Source organism: Gossypium arboreum, chromosome 7, assembly GCF_025698485.1.
Source record: "Gossypium arboreum isolate Shixiya-1 chromosome 7, ASM2569848v2, whole genome shotgun sequence".
Classification (NCBI taxonomy): domain Eukaryota; kingdom Viridiplantae; phylum Streptophyta; class Magnoliopsida; order Malvales; family Malvaceae; genus Gossypium; species Gossypium arboreum.
The window spans coordinates 74,784,292-74,805,137 of NC_069076.1; positions in this window are offsets into that span (position 1 = coordinate 74,784,292).

Here is a 20,846-nt window from a genome sequence, read left to right on the forward strand (position 1 = left end):
AGAAAAATTTCGTGTTTGGAAATTCGAGAAATCGTGCCCTACCGTGCCGAGTTTCGATTTTTTGTTCAACCGAATAACTGAATATCCTTTTGAAATTTCATCCATGTTTTCTTAAATTAAAATGAGGCAATATTTTGTGTTTGGAAATTCGAGAAATCGTGCCCAATCGTACTGGGTTTCGACTTACCGTTTGACCAGATAGCCAAATATCCTTTTGAAATTTCAAATGCATGAGTTTTGGAAATTATAAAATGATCTTGTATCGAGGGTTTGAAATGTTGTCTTATCGTGCTGGATATGATATTTTATTCCTTTTAAGCGAGAAAATCTCAATATCCAATTCAAGTTATCCAAACGTTTTAAAGGAATTATATTTTAAAATCTTTTTCAAATTTTCAACATTAGGACGTTAATTGATCAATACGGTACCAATTTTTGGCGTTGCGAGGGTGTTAATCTTTCCTCACGTGTAACTGACTCTCGAATCCGTTTTCTAGTTTTTCGTAAACCAAAAACGTTGTTTTAATAAACTGAAATACTTTATTAAAATGATCGATCACAAGGTGACCCGATCACACCTAAACAAAAAGGATTGGTGGCGACTCCATTTTCGTTTTAAAGTCGACCTCCGTTTTTCAAAATAAAAAATGGTTTCGACACCACCTTCTCTCAACTTTTGTATCAAAGTTTTGGTGCTTGAGATTAAGTACATACCATTTACTATATCTTGTGATTTTTGTTGTAGATGTTGACAAAGAGTATTTGTAATACCTATTATCTCTTTCACTAGATGTAAGATAAAAACAAAATCAAAAGATATAACTTCTTATATGTTGCAGCTGCATCCCTGCGAATAGAAAAATTAAAGTCACTTTCAATAATATTTTCTAGAATAGAACAAGTAGCATCAAAATCCTTATCAAGCTACAAACAAAACTAAAATGAGAGCTCCAACAGGTTTCTCTAGCTCATTTCACAGTGCCAATTTGGTTAATTCCTTTACCAGTTTCAAGTTCATCAATTGCCAACATATTTGCAATTTCCATTGCTTGGGCAGCTTGTAATTGATCGTGGTGTTTGAAAGAGGCACTAATTATATTAACAATGAAGTTCAAATCAGAGAAAAAAATTATGAATAGGAATTACCTCTCAAGAAGCAACAACTAATGCCAATTGGAGTCGATGAGCCAAGCAATGAATGATGGTCATGAAACTAACTAAAAATTTGACTTAAGGCAAGAGCACATATCGAACAGTAGTATAGTTTTGGTGAGACCGGAAATATCGTATCCACGAGGACTAAAAGTACTAGTAATTACTATCTTTTTATTATCTAGCCAAAAATTTAAGAGAATGTTATAAACTAAATTAATTATCTAATTAACTAAGATTACGACAGAGATGAAAGTTGGAAAATACTTTTAAAAAACCGATTGAGAAGACAATACCTAAGAAAGAATCCACCTAGATTTCACTTATTACCTTTGACTTAGACGATTTATTCACTTGACTTATTCCGTAGAAATCCCTGATTTATGTTATTATCCCTTTCGAGACTAAAAACAACTGATTCTAGGTTGATTAATCGAAATCTTTTTCTAATTAAAACCCCTATTATCGCATTAACTCGATCTATAGATTCTCTTATTAGATTTGACTCTAATCCGGCAAATTTATGTCGTCCTATCTCTAGGATTGCATGCAACTCCGCTTAATTATGAATGATCTACTCTTAAACAGGGACTTTTCCTCCACTGAATAAGCACATCAAAAACCTAAATTAATATCCTAGAATATTAAAACAAGAATTAAAACTCACAATTAAGAATAAGAACAAGTGTTTATCATATGAATCAAAGAGTAATAAGATTCGTCTTAGGTTTCATCTCCCTTAGGTATTTAGAGAGTTTAGTTCATAATATTAATAGAAAACATCTCAAAGTTTGGAAAACAACAAAACGTAAAGAAACCCAAAGAACTTCAAGGAAATTGGATGGAAATCTTCAGTCTTGATGTAGATCCTGACTCCGATGTGATTCCAATGGCTATTCTCGAGTATTTTCTACCTCCAACTCTATGTGTTCCCCCCCTAATCCTCTTCTAGGGTGTTTATATAGGCTTTAGAATGCTTCAAAACCCTCAAAAGTGCCCTTTTTCAAATAGAACTAGACTTGGGCTCGTTAGCGGCACGGCCGTGTGCCATGCCCGTGTGCAAGTACTCAAACCGTGTGCAATTCTGACTTGGATTTATATCGACACAGCCATGACACACGGGCATGTGGTCTGTCCGTGTGCCTCACACGGACATGTGGTTTATCCATGTGGCGGTGCCAAGGCCGTGTGAAATACTATTTTAAGCACAATTTGTCCATTTTTGGCCCGTTTCTTACTTTTTTTGCTATTCTAAGCTCTCCTAAGTATAAAACATGAAATTAAAGGATTAGGAGCATCAAATTCACTAAAACCAAGGAAAAATTATTCATAAATATGTCAAGCATGGGGTAAAAATATGTATAAATTACGATTTATCAAATATCCCCACATATAAGCATTTGCTTGTCCTCAAGCAAAATCCTCAACTCATAATCAAAATAAATTCTTCTCAACTTATAATTCTCATCAATAATGTTCTAAATAATTCACAAGTAATCATACATTAAAAATTTAACTAAAAGAACATTAAAGTTTCAAATAGTCAAAGTTGATCATTTTAATCATAAAATTATAGGCATCCCCCTTTATCTAAGTAATTATCCTTAATTCCAAATTGACATTGATTGACATCCTCACTAAAGGTTCATTCAAATCACTCAATGTGTTTAAGGTTCAATGATTAAGCACTCATTAGTCAATCATGAAAAGTTATTACCATAGACTTGCATGAAAATCAAATCTCTACCACTATAAATGAAATGATACACAAATCAAAAGGTCTTTGAAGGGTTGTAACGGGGCTTTGAGTTAAAGGTGTGGATACAGGCTGAAAAAGATAGTTAGAATCGAGATTAAATTGATAAATTACCTAACTGGAAAAAAATAACTAACATCCATTGAATAAACATGAGCTTCTTCTCAGAATATGGAATTAAATACTTAAGCTTAAAAACAAAGAATTACTACTAATATGTATGTATGTATGTATGTATGTATGTATGTATGTATGTATGTATGTATGTATGTATGTATGTATGTATTTTTTTAAGAATAAGACAAGTACAATAATGAAAAATACATAATAAAAATAATTCAAAGAATTGGAATGAACAAAAATAATTAGGCAACTAATCAAATTAAATCTCAATAAAAAAGGGGTCAATAAAAAGGTAAAAATTCTTAACGAATCAAAAACGGTTAAGTTATGGGTTAATATTAAGGGAAAAATTCAAGAAATAATAGTTAAGGCTCAAAGGGGTTCACTATGGGTTAATTATGAGGGTAGCCTTTTTATGGGGTAAATGGGTTAAAACCTAAATTCCTTTATCATTTTAGTCTATCAAATCAAAGGTATGGTCTTGACATGTATAATCGATGCAAGTTCTAGAATAACAATTCAATGTTGACACACTCATAACCAATAAAATTAGTGAGCAAGAAAGATATTTGCTCTTTAAAAGGCTCAAAATCTCACGAAAATTATGGGTATTAAATGTCAATCCTGTAAATTCAAAACTTCAAGATAATACCTCAATTCAGGAAAACAACCTAGCAATTTTAATTCTCAAAAAGTTCAATTTATCGTACTCGATTCTCTAGTGTCTTAAAGTTTAAACAATCAATGCACAGTTACTTATGATTTAATTCAAAACATATCAATAAAAATCATAGATCAATCAAAATTTACTCCAATAATGATATGAGAAAATTATTTGAGAACAAGATAAAAGTTCAGAGATTTTCTGATAATCACATAGATAACCTCCCCACACTTAAGATGTACATTGTCCTCAATGTACAAAGATAGTTAATAACCATATAAGCATAATATCAGAAGAGAGAGAGAGAAGCGAAACTGCCTTGAATATTTGGATGAGATCCTTGGAGTTACGAGAGTAAGAATTGTAGAGAAACCTGAATAAAAAGGCATGATTCTGAGGTACTTAATAAGAAAATAAACATCACTGTAGAAGAGAATTAAAGGATAATTCAATAATAATCATAAAGATAAGTAGGGTTTAAAAATATAAAACATAAGTCTTCAAAAATAAATAAGAGAAAATAAAATAAAAATAAAAATAAAAATAAAAATAAAAATAAAAATAAAAATAAAATTAAGGGACTCAAAGGTCCTCATCATCAGAGTCGTAAGCCGGTGGCACTGGAGAAGAAATATGGAGGTGGTGATAAATCTGTCAGAGAGTGGCGTCGATGCTGTCTAATCCCTCGAAGCATTGTTGCTCAAAACGAGTGAATCACTTGGATAAGTCTGTCAAAGTGACAGCAGGAGGTTGGTGATGCGATGGTGGTGGTGGGGGTGGGTCCTCGTGAGGGGGAGGGACATCATCAGTAATGTCCTCTGGCTCATCTTGGTCAGCAAACTGGACGAGTCTGTACTGAGGTGGGTCGACTCTAAGACATCGCTCTATCATCCGTATGTGGATCATACTGGAAATTCCCTGAGGAGACATCTCGCCAACTAATATGAATGTCGATGACATCTCTGGAGTGTCGAAGATGCTAAAATGTCGAGCAAGGCGAGTCACGTAAGGGCCAAGGTAGATGGGGCCACTCCTATGGCAATCCGTTTGGTGGCGAAAGGTGAAGGTGATAAAATGTGCTAAGTCAAAGACATGGCCAGTCGCCATGCTATATAAAAAGTACGCGTCGATGGTGCTAACTACTCCGGTGCTCTCTCTCCTCCCATTCAAAGTGTGAGCCAAGATGGCATGAATATAGTGTAGTGCTGGAGGGGGAGAGATCGCATTTGAGTAACTCTTGTTATAGGGAACCGTGCTCGCCGTAAGGTCGGTCTAACAACAAGATGGCGAATTATGTATGTGTCAGTGAAGCTGTAGAAAATTCTCTGAAGTCATGAACTCTTCTGTGTAGAGGCCCAAAGCAGCTCCAAACTCAGGTACACTCATATGTCTGACAAGTTCACCAAGTCTAAAAACGATAGTACCAGCCTCGTTATGTGTGTTCATCATGTGCTGTAAGTGGAAGGTAGTGTAGAACTCCAATGTCAGCTCTGAATAGGTGGGTTCGATGATTGCAAAGAACCGATCCCATGGCGCAGTATCGAGATGGAAGCAAACCAGGTGAGCAAGTTAGACCTGCTCCAAAGCAGCCCATTGCTTGACAGTTTTCTTTCTTCTACAAAAGAAAATATAGATAGATACATCTTTGAAGGGGTCGTACGATCGATTGCTTTTTCACTGCCGCCCACTCCTAGCGGTCGTACTCGAAGAAGCTGAAACAGGTCATCCTGTGGGCCTGACGAGAACCGAAGTAGAGGGTGGCGAGCTTCGGTTGAGGCGCCTGAGGAAGTTGTGTCAGGTCCCTTCCACTTTTTCAAAGCGGGAACAGCAATTTTCTTGCCTCGTGTGTTTGTCATTATAGGCCTACAAAAATAAAAGAAGGACTTAAATAAATAAATAAATAAAAATTGCAAATAATTCTTAATATTAATCTATTCCTATTATAGCATATTCAAATATTAAAACATGCAAAATTTGAAAGGGAAATAACAAATGACAAAGAATTTAATTGTAAGATGTAGAATTCAGTCCTAAAATGCATAATAAGTAATATGTTGATAAATGGGTAATATAAGTCAATATACTATTTACATTAGCAGGGGATAGATATAACCAAAATGATGAACTAAATTCAGATCTATTGTCTAGTAGTAGCAATGTAAACATAATTAACCTAAACTAATCTGCAGCAAACAAAATTAAAACTAAGACAAAACTTAAAATAACTGAAATGCATAATAAAACAAAACTAAAATAAAGAAAAAGATAACAGAAATAGAAATAAAATCCCTAATATAATAATAATAATTATTATTGAGAGGGATAAAAGGGGAAACCGTCAGTGGTTGCTGGAGAAGTGGGCGGCGGTGGTCCGGCGGTTAGAGGTAGGGAAGAAAATGGAAGAAAAAAGGAGAAAAGGAAAAAGAAAGGGAAGAGAAGGGGGTCCGGTGGTCCGATGGCTATTCTCGAGTATTTTCTGCCTCCAACTCTGTGTGTTCCCCCCTAATCCTCTTCTAGGGTGTTTATATAAGCTTTAGAATGCTTCAAGACCCTCAAAAGTGCCCTTTTTCCGAATAGAACTAGACTTGGGCTCGTCAGGGACACGGCCGTGTGCCATGCCCGTGTGCAAGTACTCAAATTGTGTGCAATTCTGACTTGGATTTATGTCGACACAGCCATGACACACGAGCATGTGGTCTGCCTGTGCGCTTCACACGGACGTGTGGTTTACCCGTGTGGCGGTGCCAAGACTGTGTGAAATACTATTTTAAGCCCAATTTGTCCGTTTTTGGCCCGTTTCTTGCTCTTATTGCTATTTAAGCTCTCTTGAGTATAAAACATGAAATTAAAAGATTAGAAGCATCAAATTCACTAAAACCAAGGAAAAATCATTCATAAATATGTCAAGCATTGGGTAAAAATATGTATAAATTACGGTTTATCAATGAACATAATATGCATAGGGATAGCCATTTAAAAACAGTGCTTGCAAATTGTTCCATTCACCCCGCATGTTGCTAGCACCATCATATCTTTGACCTAGGATATTTTGAACATCAAGACAATGTCGAGAAAGAACAACACATATTTGCTCTTTCAAAGTTATTGCTGCAATATCTTGGATATGTACAATATCAAAGAAACGCTCTTTTATAAATCCTTTCTCATCAACATATCTCAAAACAATAGCCATTTGCTCCCTTTTAGATTCATCACGTGCCTTATCAATAATGATACAAAATTTAGAATCTCCAATGCCTTCACGAATCTTGTGACGCACCTTATTTTCAAGAATATATAACATCTCCTTTTAGATCATATGAGAAGTATATTTAGCATTTCTTTGGATCATTGTCCAAAACAACTGTAACAGCTCGATTTTAGCTAAAACAAAACAATGGTTTCAGAACCATAAATTGATGTCAAAAATTTATTTTAATATTATTTTTGGTGTTTACAGCATGATAGTATGTATGTGTGAAAATTTCGTGAGCTAATTTTATTGTTTAATTGCTCAATTTGAGAAAAAAGACTAAATCGCGTAAAATGTAAAAGTTTCGTTCTATTATCTAAAGGTATTTAATAACTATAGAACCTTAAATTTAAGGTCCTTAAGTGGTAAATAGACCATTAGTATGATAGTGGATGATAGTGGCGTGGCATTTGGTGTAATTATTGAATATTTTTACGGTTAATTATGGTAATTTGTAAATAATGTTAAAATAAGTAAAATAAAACACAAATTTCATCCATTATCATCTTTTTGAACTGAAGTTAAAAGAAGAACAAGAGGAACTAGGGTTCTTCATTCGGCTAGGAATAGTTCAAGCAATTAGGTATGTTTTAAGCTCGGTTTTTTATGATTTTTACGTTTTTGAGATCGTTGCTTCGTATTCTAGCTAGCCAGTACCTTAGATTTCAAAATTGTTAAAGATTTTAAGAGTTACTATTATTGAATATATGAGTTCTTTGATGTTTAATATTGAAGTATGAAAGTTTGACGATAGTTTTACATGTTTTGTTAAGTGGTTTTTAATGAAAATGCATAATAGGGATTAATTTGTGAAATATGTAAATTTTGTGGTTAAAATGAAAAATAAATGAAATTTTTGGGCTGCTAGGGACTTATATGTAATTCGTCCAAGCTTGCATTTATTGAAATCATGCGAATGTTGTGTATTTGTGAAATAGAGACTCAATTGTTAAAGGTGTAAAAATTTAGGGGCTAAAGTGTAAATAGGCTTAAATGTATGTTTTGGACTAAATTGAATGAGTGGTTGATTAAAGAAGTTAATTTTGAATATATTTAGATCAAGAAAAGAGGAATCTGGAATTAGATTAGGGGAAAAGCAAGATTATTGAGTAATTGACTCATTTCGCCGTTTTCATACTCGAGGTAAGTTCGTATGTGACGATTTCATTATAAATGTATGTTAAATGCTTTGATATTGCCTAAACTGTGATTATGAGATTTTCATTAATGTATGAATTGTAAATACGACTCTACGGAATTATTCGAAGATGGAATCAATAAGCTAAAAATCGCAATTGAACCTTAGGAATAGATTTGGATGCTTGTGACATGTTATAAGATGCTATACCAATTTGGCTTCAGGCCATACATATCGGATGAGTTGGCTTCGGGCCATGATATTAGCACTTCAGGTGCGAGTTATACTGATTTGACTTTGGGCCATGCATATCAAATGTTTTGGCTTTGGGCCATGCATATCAGATGTTTTGGCTTCGGGCCATGAAAATATTTCTTCGGATAAGTTACCTTGATTTTGCTGCGGGCCATGGTATAGGTACTTATCGTACTAGATTTATGAGTATCCGATTTCTATTCCAAATGGTTCAACAGGTAAATGAATGATGTGGTTGAGAAAGAGGTTAGTACAAGGCGATATAGGTATGTACAAAACCTATTCGAGTATTAAATAGAGAGAGTTCAATGAGATGGTATTTAATCATGTTTAAGACATGAGAAAGGTTTGTAGTTAATGTGAAATTGGTTTATTTACATTTATTCAATGAATTAAGTTATTTACATAAGAGCTTACTAAGCTATGAAGCATATTTTGTATTATTTTTCTATGTTTTATAGTGAATCAAGGCTAGCTCGGATCTAGGAGTCGTCGGGAACATCATCGGACTATTAAACATCTAAGTTGGTACTTTTGAGTTAAACATCTTTGGTATATGGCATGCATAGGCTAGATGTGGTATTTTGGTTGTGATTATAGCAATGAGATTTGGCTTGTAAAAAATGTTAATATTGATATGTGTTTAGCTATTAGAAATAGCTTGTAAATGTACATGGTTTGGTATGTAAATATATAGCCATGAGTAATGGCTTATTTTGATATGTTTTGTATGAATGTGGTTAAGGTTTCATAGTTGTTCAAATGGTTATTTGGATTATGGTAAATGATCCATATTGTTTGGTATTGTTTTGGCATGTAATTGGCTAAGTAAATGATAGTGAATTGAGCATTAAATTTGGTTGAAATGAATACGGTATAAATTGTGCATTTGGTTGATTTTTTTGGCTGCCTAATTGAATGATGAAATGGTACCATTTTGGTTGTTTACATGTGCTTGATTAAGGGTGGCAAATTGACCTTGCAAATGGCCTATTTTTGTCCACATGGGCAGAGACACGGGCGTGTGTCTCAGTCGTTGTGACACAAGGTCATGTTACACGCCCATGTGTCCCCTGGTGTTGTAATTAAAATGAAATCAGTATACTCTACACGGTCTCACACACGGGCGTGTGACTAGCCGTGTGGTGCAAGTCAATATTCCCCCTAATTGGCACACGACCTAGAATACGACGTGTGACTTAGCCGTGTTGCATAAGTCAATATACCCTATAGTTTTGGCATGGCCTAGTACACGGTCTAGTACAAGGATGTGCGTGGCACTTCGAAGGGCACACGAGCTAAACACACGGGCGTGTGGTTGGCCATGTGACCCAAGTCAGTATGTATGCCCTTTTTTGACATGTCTGAGACATGAGTGTGTCTAGAGCCGTGTGAGACACACGGCCTGTTCACACAAGCGTGTGACACCTGTATGTTTAAAATTTTACTAAGTTTCTAGAATTTTTGTATGATATCGATTTAATCTTGAACCACTTCTAAAGTATGTTTAAGGCCTTGTAGGCCCTTGTAAGGGACAATGTGATTGTGTTGAATGATTTATGAGAATGAATGTCTTACGGTTGATAAATGTATGCCTTATGTTGTGATTTGATTGGTAATATCTTGTAACCCTATTCCGGCGACAGATACGGATTAAGGGTGTTACAACAACTTTGTGCATTATTATGAAGTCTTGACTCGTAAGCAGTTACCTTTTTTTTATATATAAACTTTGTGCATTGATAACCTTATCAATGTGCCAAGATTGATTTAACAAATCTTGACAACTTTTCTCAACATTATTATGTGGAGAGCATGGATCTTGGCCAACATGATTCAAGAAAGCACGCATTTTTCCATCATTAACTTTTTTGAGAAAAGATAGCATGAGAAATAGTATGTTGCATCTTTAGTAGGGGAATACTCCAACCAAGGAAATTTGCAAAGCCAAGAAGACTTCATTTCTAAATATGACCCCATTTCTAAATATGCTTAAATGACTTCATCTCGTTGATTAACAGGATATGCCCATATTTGATGACGTAATCCGGGATCCCGTTCTAGATTATTAATGTAATGACCCAAAATTCACGGGCACCGAAAAAGTGAGTTATAGGGCCTCCGTCTTAGTGAAATAAGTTCGAAAATAATTATTAGAAATATTTATGAGCCTAGTGGTGTGTCTAATTAGGTTTTAATTAGATGAATTTAGCTTACTTTAGAGTAATTACTAAAAGAACTAAATTGAATAAAGGATAAAAGTTTAATTCTAAAGTAATAGAAAATAAAAGGATTAAAATGGTAATTAAACCATTTAAAAAAGTTGAGGCGGGATATATGTATTAAATCTAAGATTTTATTTAGGTTATATTTAAATATCATATATAATTGTTATAATTATTAATTAACATTATGATTTTATATTAGATTATTATTTTTAGTATTATTATTAAATAAATTAAATGGTAGATAATTGTGTGGTAATAAAAATATAAATAGTAGATAATTGTATGGTAATAAAATATACATGTGTAAAAATTACATTGTTACATTTGTAATTTAAATACTTAATTACTTATAATTTAAGTAAAAAGATAATTGTTAATTAAATAATTAAATTATTAAAATTATGAGATTTTTGTTTGAGAAACAAATTAAATAATGACGATTGTAATAAAATTACTGGTACAAATGTAAAAATAAAATATTTATCCAATTGTAATATTAGTATTTGTTATTAAAATAGATATTTATTAAATTAATTAAATATAATATATAATATAAAAGAAATAAAACAAAATGAAGCGTAAAAGAATAAGAAAGGAAGTTACAGGGAGCATTCGAAACAGGGGAAAGAAAAGAAGAAAAAGAAAGAAAAAGGAAAAATAGGATTTTTGAAGCTTGGAGTTAATTTGGTAAGTCAATTAAGTCCTTTTTAGGTAAGTCAATTAAGTCCTTTTTAGTTAATTTTGATGTTTTAGAAGCTTTAAAACAAGATTTTGATGAAATTAAGTTGATAGTTCAACAGTTCATATGTTTCCAAATAGGGTTCATGTTGGACAAATAATGAAATTAGGGATTTAATTGAATGAATTCTAAGTTAGAATTGATTAAAGGATTAAACTGTAAACTAGGCTATAAGTTTTATGTTGTAGGGACTAAATTGAAGAATTTCAAAATTAGGAAAATATGCTGGAAATTTAGTAGTTAAGTTTGAATTTGGACAAAATTTGAATAGAAATGGAGAGTGCATTAAATTAAGAAAGTAAGTAAGTTTAGTTAGGATTAAATTGGGAATAAGATAGGAATTGTTTAGAAATTTAATTATTTATTATAATTAATGCTGTAAATAATAATGTAAATTACTATTATTTTTGTAGCCAACAAAGAACCCGAAGCATCGGCATCGAAAGGAAAGGAGAAAGTCATCGAGGACTAAAACGGGAGAATTACGGTTTGTATTACTATAATTCAAATTTTAATTATTATTAATTGCTGAATTTTATTTGTTGTGTATAGTAAGTAAGAATTGAGATAAGTATTTGGAATTGATATGAATATTGAGTGAAAATGAAAGTGATGCAAATTGAATTAAATTGAATTAAATAAGTGAATTATGGAACATGTGATTATTTAAAAGGTATATTGATTGAGAAAAGAATGATGATTTGAATTTGATTGAAAGTGAAAGTGAATTGAGAAATTGAGTTGTATACCCTATTAACTAGTCGGGCTAAGTCGGATATAGTTAGCATGCCATAGGATTGGAAGAGTTCAGGAATACTTCGACCTCGAGTCGATGAGACACTGGGTGTCACTATATTTCTTCGGATAGATTCGATGAGGTACTGGGTACCAACTTTACTTCGGCTAGGCCGATAAGACACTGGGTGTCAACTATTACTTCGAACTATCCGATGAGGCATTGGGTGCCATATTGGTGTATTTGGTTGGATCTGTGTATCCGCCAAAGTCTGAGTTATGTTAATAGGGTGAAAAATTGAAATGTGAATTTGAGGCATTGAAATAAATAAATAAATAATTTGAATTATGAATTGAAATTGGAATTGTGATAGAAAGAGAAAAGTATGAACTAAATGTTCACAAGTGATTTAAATTTAAGTTTGTGAAAAATACATTGATTTATAAATGATAAAATTGAATTGAAATGATAAAAATAATAATAATAATAAAGTATGAATTAGTATATAAGAAATTAATTGTTATGTATTTAATATTTATGTTTTTTTTATTATTGTTGATATAATTTGAATTTAGGTAATACCACTGAGTATATCCATACTCAGCGTGCGGTTGTTTCCGTGCGCATGTTAGTAGAAGTCAAGTGTCCCGGCTCAGCATCCAGAACATTCCCGACTCCAACACAAACTTGGTGATGTATTTTTCTTTTGGGTAAAGGTGGCATGTACATAGGTGTTGTGTGATCACTTGAACATGTATATTATTTTGGTTGTGATGGATGAATTATAAAGTTTAGATGGTTAAATGAAATGGTAAGAAAGGTATATGATATTTTGACACATGAACATTAAGTTGTTAAATGAATGAAGTTTTCAATCAATTTTGAATGATGTTATGATAGTTATTTAAGTTAAAATTATGTTAATGATATAAATATTAGTTAGGTGAATTTGAAACATTGGTATTGGTTGTTTTTTGTTTTAAATTGCAAGGGGTTTTAGGTAAAAATAAGCAGAAATACTGTCGAAATTTTTATAAAAAAAAATTATGAAAATTTTTCGGAATACTCGAACAAGTCCCGTTTTACTTTTAATACGTGTTTTGGGCTTCGAGAGTCCAATATATGGATTTATTTATTAAATTATACTATGAAAGTTACATTAATTGTAAATTATTCGTAAGTTGTCTGATATGTCCGGTAATGCCTCGTAACCCCATTCCGACGATGGTTTGGAGTTAGGGGGTGTTACAATTAATATCAAAAGAAAGATTTGGATTATCTTCACTTTCAACTCTTGGACATTTAAAAGTATTAACTTCGATATTTGGAGAATCTTCATTGTTCACTGGTCGACTAGCATAACAAGTATCACTACTTTTCCTCTTAAAAAAAGTATCAATTGTCTTTACCTTCTTCATTTTTTGCAATCGACTTGAAATTTAATTTTATAAAATTATAAAAAGTAAAATGATTGTAACATCCATTTTATTTCCAGTTTCATATTATTCTTATTTCTATTTCATTTCATATTCAAATCATAAATCACATAACATAAATTCTTTACTTTTAATCAAACATAATCATGCTTGTACTTATTCAAACATTTGAAATCATAATATTCAAATTCTAACTTAAAATCAAGAATTTACTAATTTTATAATTGAAATCATAGTTTTCAATTCAAAACATAATATTTTAAATACTAATTGAATCATTCAAAATTTATAAAAATAAAATTAACATAACTAGATACGATAAATCAACTACTAATGACAAGCTTGTATAAACATGGTTTACTAAGTTGACAACTTAAGGTTGTTGAATCGAAATTCACATAACTTTCGACTCAGTTAATGATGGGCATCAAAACTACCAAATAAAAATTCCTATGACAAAATAACACTAAATAGCAGTATAAAGCAGTAGGGTCAAATCCACAAAGATTGGTTATCTAATTTCGCCTTTTCTTGTGACCAAAATTATTGTCGCGACAATAGTCGTGTCCACGACTCATGATGAACTTACTGAAAAAGATAAATAAGTAAGGGGAGATGAAAATGTTTAAAAAGCAAATAATGTGGAATAACAACAACTAACAATTATATTAATCAAAAATAAAATTAAATAAGAAAATGAATTTGAATTTCGTAAGTAGTAATATAAGTCTTAACCTTAGACTCGGTGAACTATGGTTCCAAATTGATCCTTAAAAATGGGTTTTCTCTTCCAAACCATAAGCTGGCTATAGCGACCAAGAACGTCTCAACCGCAAATTTTTCTTTTCGTAATTGATTCCGGTATGATCTGCAAACCGACCCTTACCAATTGTCTAACTGTGATACACGTGTTTGTAATTCAAGACCCTGGCAGTCTTGCATTTTGAAGAATCCAACTCGGATCAATGGCTTCAACTGCATAGATCGTTTAAATTCGATCACTATCTCCCTTAACGAATAGTATGACCCCGCCAAGATATGCCAATTTGTTCACGGAAATCCAAATATAGCACGATCGACTCAACTTCCCAACTATATGCCAAAACGACTCAAACTCAACGCGTACTTTGTGTAGAAATTGAATTACCTTTAAGGGATGAATTTGTATTATCCTATATTCCGGAGAGATGGTGAATACCGTTATGAAAGATTTTTAATACGGATTCATTTTCTCACGATTCTTAACCGACAAGAATACTGGCCTAAAGTTAAGTAGAAGTTTAGTGAAGCATGAGATTAATCATGTTAATTGGTGTATGTAAATGGATTTAATGAAATGGTAGAAAGTGGAAAGGGAAAGGGTTTTAGGAAGCAATTAAACCAAAGTACGAAATGGGAAAAAGAATGGCAGAATGCCTTGTATTCTACTGACGCATGAAATAGAAAGGAATAAAATAATTTTCATTCAATTTCCAGTGTATTTAAGTGTGTTTTTTCAAAGGCCACCACACATCTTATTTATATACATATCATATACTAAAATTAGCCTAACTGTAACACCCCTTAACCCCAACCCGTCGTCGAAACAGGGTTACGAGGCATTACCAGAATTAAACACTAATAACGAACAACATCGAGTTATAAATCTATATTTCAATTTAAAATTTCTTAAATTTCACCTTTAAGACCCTAATATGGACCTACAAGGCCTAATATATACTTAGGAAGTGATTTGGGATTAAACCGGGAACTTTGGAAACTTTTCCTTGAGAATAGGGGCATACCCCCGTGTGGCTTGGGACATGCCCATGTGGCCTGCTCGTGGGGCTCCCATGGCCATGGGGCCAGCCCGTGGGTAAATCTGACTTACTTACACGGCCGTGGGACTAACCTGTGGGCAAGTCTGACTTTGCCACACGGCCTGGGCACACGCCCATGTGGCTAGGCCGTGTGAAAACCTAATTTTTCACCATTTTTAAGCTATTTTCACATACTAAACACACCTAATTCATGCCCAAAACATTTACTTATAAATCTTGATCAAATAACATTCATCAAACCTTTCAAACTTAGCAAATTTTCATTCATTCATTTCATTACCTCTTAAGGATTATGCACCACATTTACATTCAAAATATAAAACATTTACAAGTGACAAACACCAAACCTAGTACATGCTGCATTTCTAAAAGATAGATGCATCACCAAAATTGAGCTGAGCTCGGGATTGATTCGGATGCTTGACTGAACTTCAACTTTACCTAACCTGCGCACGGGAAACAACCGCATGCTGAATATTGGAAATACTCAGTGGTATTATCATAATTCAAATTATAACAACAATAAAATATCATAACATACATAGATAATTAGCAAATCATACATACAAATCATATATATAAATTCATACCAAACTATCATATTTCCATTATATCATTTCCAATGATAGATCCAATAAATCATCAATGAGATTTCAAATAACTCATGAACCTTTGATTCATCTCTCAACCACATATAATTATTCAATTCACATTTCAAATATGAACACTTCATGAACCTTTAGTTCATACCTTCAATCTCTTTACAAATTTCATCTCACATTCCATCTTACAATATCACTATCTCATTTCATTCAATAGCTCAACTAATCAAATTCATTTGATTTTATTAATTTCACTTATTTTCCCCTATTAACATGACTCGGACTTTGACGGACACACGGATCCAACCAAACACACCAGAATGGCGACCAACACCTCATCAGATAGTTCGAAGCAAATAAGTGACGACCAACGTCTCATCGACTAAGCCGAAACAAAGTGGCGACCAACGCCTCATCGAATCTATCCGAAGCAATAATGACACACCAAGTGTCTTATCGACTCGAAGTCGAAGTATCCCTGAACCTTTCCAATCCTATGGCATGCCAACTATATCCACTAAGCCCGACTAGTTAATAGGGTATCAGATTACTTCCTCTATTTCAGTCAATTCACATCAATTGCACTTTGACCACATTTTCTCACATATTTCTCAATTCAAATTCATATGCATACCAACATTACTCAATTCAATCATACAATTCAATTTCACATACATATATTTATTCATCAAATAAATCTAATTCACATTCAACTTAAATATCAATATTTACTTCACATTCAAATTCCATACACATATATTAAAATAAAACATTTAATAAGAAATAACTTGAATTATGATAATACAAACCGATATTTTTCTCGAGCTATTCCTTGATCACTTTTTTCTTTCCCTTCGTATTCAACGTCTCGGTTTCCTTGTTTGCTACGAAAATTAGCATAAGTACAATTAATTAATAACACACATATTTTATATAAAATAATAACTTTTCATGCAACTTTTACCTAAATCCCAAATTTGTCCCAACCATTTTCATCTTCTTCCTTTTTACAATTCACATCATTTTCTTATTCAATTTCCATCAAAACTTCAATATAACCATCAAATTTTCATCATTTTACCATAATTTCAAACTTCTTTCAATTTAGCCCATAAACTTAAAACTTATAGCCTAGTTTACAATTTAGTCCTCTAATCAATTCTAATCAATGATTCTATCAATTTAATCCATAATTTCATCATTTGCTCAACATAAACCCTTTTCAAAAATCTATTAATTTTCAATATTTTCACATAAACTCAAAAGTATTCAACTTTAGGACTTCAAAAACATCAAAATCACAAGAAAAAAGGCTTAATTAAACTTACCAATTAAAACTTCAAGCATTAAAACCCTAATTCTCTCTTTTTCTTTTCTTTCCTTTCTTTCCTTTCCCCAATTTCGTGACTTCCCTATATCCTTTTCTATTCTTTTCTTTTATCCTTTATTTTATTACATTATTTACTTAATTAATATTTAATTATAAAATATCTATATAATAACAAATAAAAATAATACATGTGTATTTATACACACATGTACACATGTGTTAATTTATCACCATACAATTGTCACCATTTGTAAATTATAATATGACATAATAATAATAATAATAATAATAATAATAATAATAAGTAAATTTCTTTTACTTAATTTGTAAGTAAATATATATAACATACATTTGTACTAATAATCTAAATACACATGTATTTATTCTCTATCTTACACATGTCACTAATTTGGTTTAATTATTAATTTAGTCTCTTGTCATTTTTTCTATTTTAAAATTAATCTTTTACGCTCTATTCAATTTAGTCCTTTTAATAATTACTTCTAATTAAACTAAATTCACCAAATCAAAATCTAATTCAACCCATAACTAACTTCGTAAATTTTTTAATAAATATTTACAGACTCGTTTTCTTAATACGGAGGCCCTAAATTCACTTTTTCGGTGCCCGTGAAATATGGGTCGTTACACTAACTCACCTAACAACCAATTACATGAAATTAAACTCAAATCAGATTTTTTTCTAAATATGGCTTTTACAAAGTCAAAAATCTGATTAGCCCTTAAATGTCTCAAAATTTCTATTTCGATCCCTCTTTTATTGCATGTGCTCCAATTTAGTCATTTTTTGCTTGTTTTTTACTTAAAGCATCCCAATTGCATTCATAACAAAATTTAAACATAAAATCACCAAATTAATAGGATTTAATTTAAGAATTAATCGATTTAAACACATAAAACATGCAACATTAACATGCTATCAATTAACCATTTTTATTCCATTTTTACCAAAATTATCACTGCTTCACAAGCTATCTTTGACATAATTTTAAACAAAATGACCAAAGTTTTCTTCTTCCCTTTCACTTTGGCCAAAATTTATTATAATATTATCTAGCTATTTTGTTTCATTTTTACACTTCTAATAAGTTAGAAACCGTCTCTAATCATTTTCCATCAAAAATGTACACATTTCACTTAATTTTATAAGCTTTTATCAATATCCTTTAATGGCAACTTTTAATACACTTAATAAAATAAAATAAAAACTATTGGTACATATATGTAAAACAAGCTTCAAATATTTAAAATCTATGAAAAGTTTGAAGAAAAACATACCTTATGCTTAAAATTTGGAGGAAAAATGATGATTTTTTTTTCTTGCTAGGCACCAATACGAAGAAGAAAGATGATAAAATGCACTTCATCTTTTCTTTTCTTTTTATAATTAAAATATTAAATAAACATTAATTTATTATTATTTAACAAAAATATTAATGCAATCGTTGAGAGCACTAAAATATCCTATCCTATAAAATAATGAAAATAATAAAAATAATAGTATAAGGGAAGTAGGGTCAAATCCTCAGGGATCGGATTTGCACAATTGTTTGTTCCTCGAAATCCGAGACAAAATCGTGCCCAAGAAAACCTGCGTACCTGGAAAAAAATAAAAAAACAGAATTAAAAGTTTTGATCTGGAAAAAATAAAATAAAAACAGAATTAAAAGTTTTGATTGAAATTCCGAAAATAATAGAAATAAATAGAGTTGAGGAAAAAGAGTTCTTATGGAGAGATTCTAGCCTCCGGTTGCCTCGATCCGCCTTGGGTTCAATCCTTAGCTTTTAGGTGATCTTTCTCAAATACAATAAGCCAATTATAGTGGAAGAGGACGCCTACGACCACCAGCTCCAAGATTTTAGACTTACAATTTAGCGGAACCTGACTCTAGCCAACAATCGCTTCTGTGGGATCATCTTATGCTAAATCATCACCTCTCAATGGCGAATACCGCGCCACTTTGTCTCTTGGGCTCGTCAACCTTTAATGCAGTAAGCTAACAAACCGAACCTTCCCAAAATATACAAAGCGGCTGTTGCTTGCACAAGTTGAAAAAATCACTTTTTAAGGGACATGGACGGAAGCGTCAGCCCTGTAATGTAGAGAAAAGATGAATCCTCGTTTGAGAAAGCTAAGCACGAATTCTAAACCTCATGAACCCTTTTAGGGATTTTCGACAACTTTTGGTTAGATGGATTTAGTGGCTCATGCTTTTGGGAAAAGAAATAGACTTAATAAAAAAAATGGAATTTTATTGAATAAAGAAAAGAACAATGCTAAGATTTTTTTTTTTGGGGAAGGGGGGAAGAAGTGTTTACAGAAAAGATGATATGAAATTTGAGTCACTCCATCCCCTATTTATAGTACTAGGAAACCTAGTCTAATCCTACTTAAATTCTAAAAGATAAATACAGATAAATAAAGATAATTAAAGAAAGATAAAAGCTAAAATAAAATCTAAATAATAATATTTAACAATTATTCTAATATAATTAAAAATTAAATAGAGTATTGTGTTTATAAAATATCTCTTCTTTACATTTTTGTCCTTATGTCTTCCATGCTTGTATTTTCGACACCACCTTTTTTCCTAAGTCGCATGTTGGCCCACTTTATCTCCAAATTCACGCTTTTTGCATTTAATTTTATTTTTGCCTTCAATTTAGTCACTAAAAGATAAAAAACCATAAATAGCCCAAATTAATAGTATCATACTCAAAATAAATATACAATTAACACATAAAAATATGTCGTTCTAGAATATTATCAAATATCATTCAAAAGTCATCATGAGTAATTCAGCTTCTTCAAGAAGTTTCTCCTTTTGTTTTTATCAAGAATAAATTTTTAAATATTATTTTTAATACTATAAAAATATTGGTGAGGCCTACTTATATTTTAGGAGGGCTATAATATATATACAAATGAGAAACTGCAAAAATATTAAACGTTTGGGGGACCCTATTTATATTTTTGGAAGGGTCATAGTATATTTACAAAAGACTAAATTGAAAAAAATTTAAACTTTGGGGGGCTTAGGCCTCTACATGGCTTCGCCCCTGTTCATAGTCTTTTTTTTTTTTTTTTGTTAATGTGTGTATAAATAGTTAAAATACGATCATTTTTAACCTTTCAACTACAAGGAATCTTTATTTATTTATTATTAGATACTTGTCAACATACAAAGAATATGATAATAAAATAATAGATTTTATTCATTGTAGACACCCATTTTGTCCGAGCCCAATTGGAGGCTCATTTAAATTTTTGTTGGGTTGTTCGAAGCCCATCCAATTTTGGTCAATTTTAGAAATTTCTTTTTCTTTTATTTTTCTTTCTGTTTTGAGTCATTAAGGCTAAATTATTATTATTATCATTATTACTACCATTATTATTAAATGTTATTATTATTTATTTTTACAAATAAGCAAGATTAAAAATAATAAATATACATGAAATGAAATGAAAGAAGAAAAAGGAGGAGACTTTTCATATTTTGTTCTTAAAAAAAAGCATTATAGTTTCTTTTTTTTTCTTTTCTTCTTCTTCTTCTTCTTTTTTTTTTTTTTTTTTTTGCCTTATACATATCTTG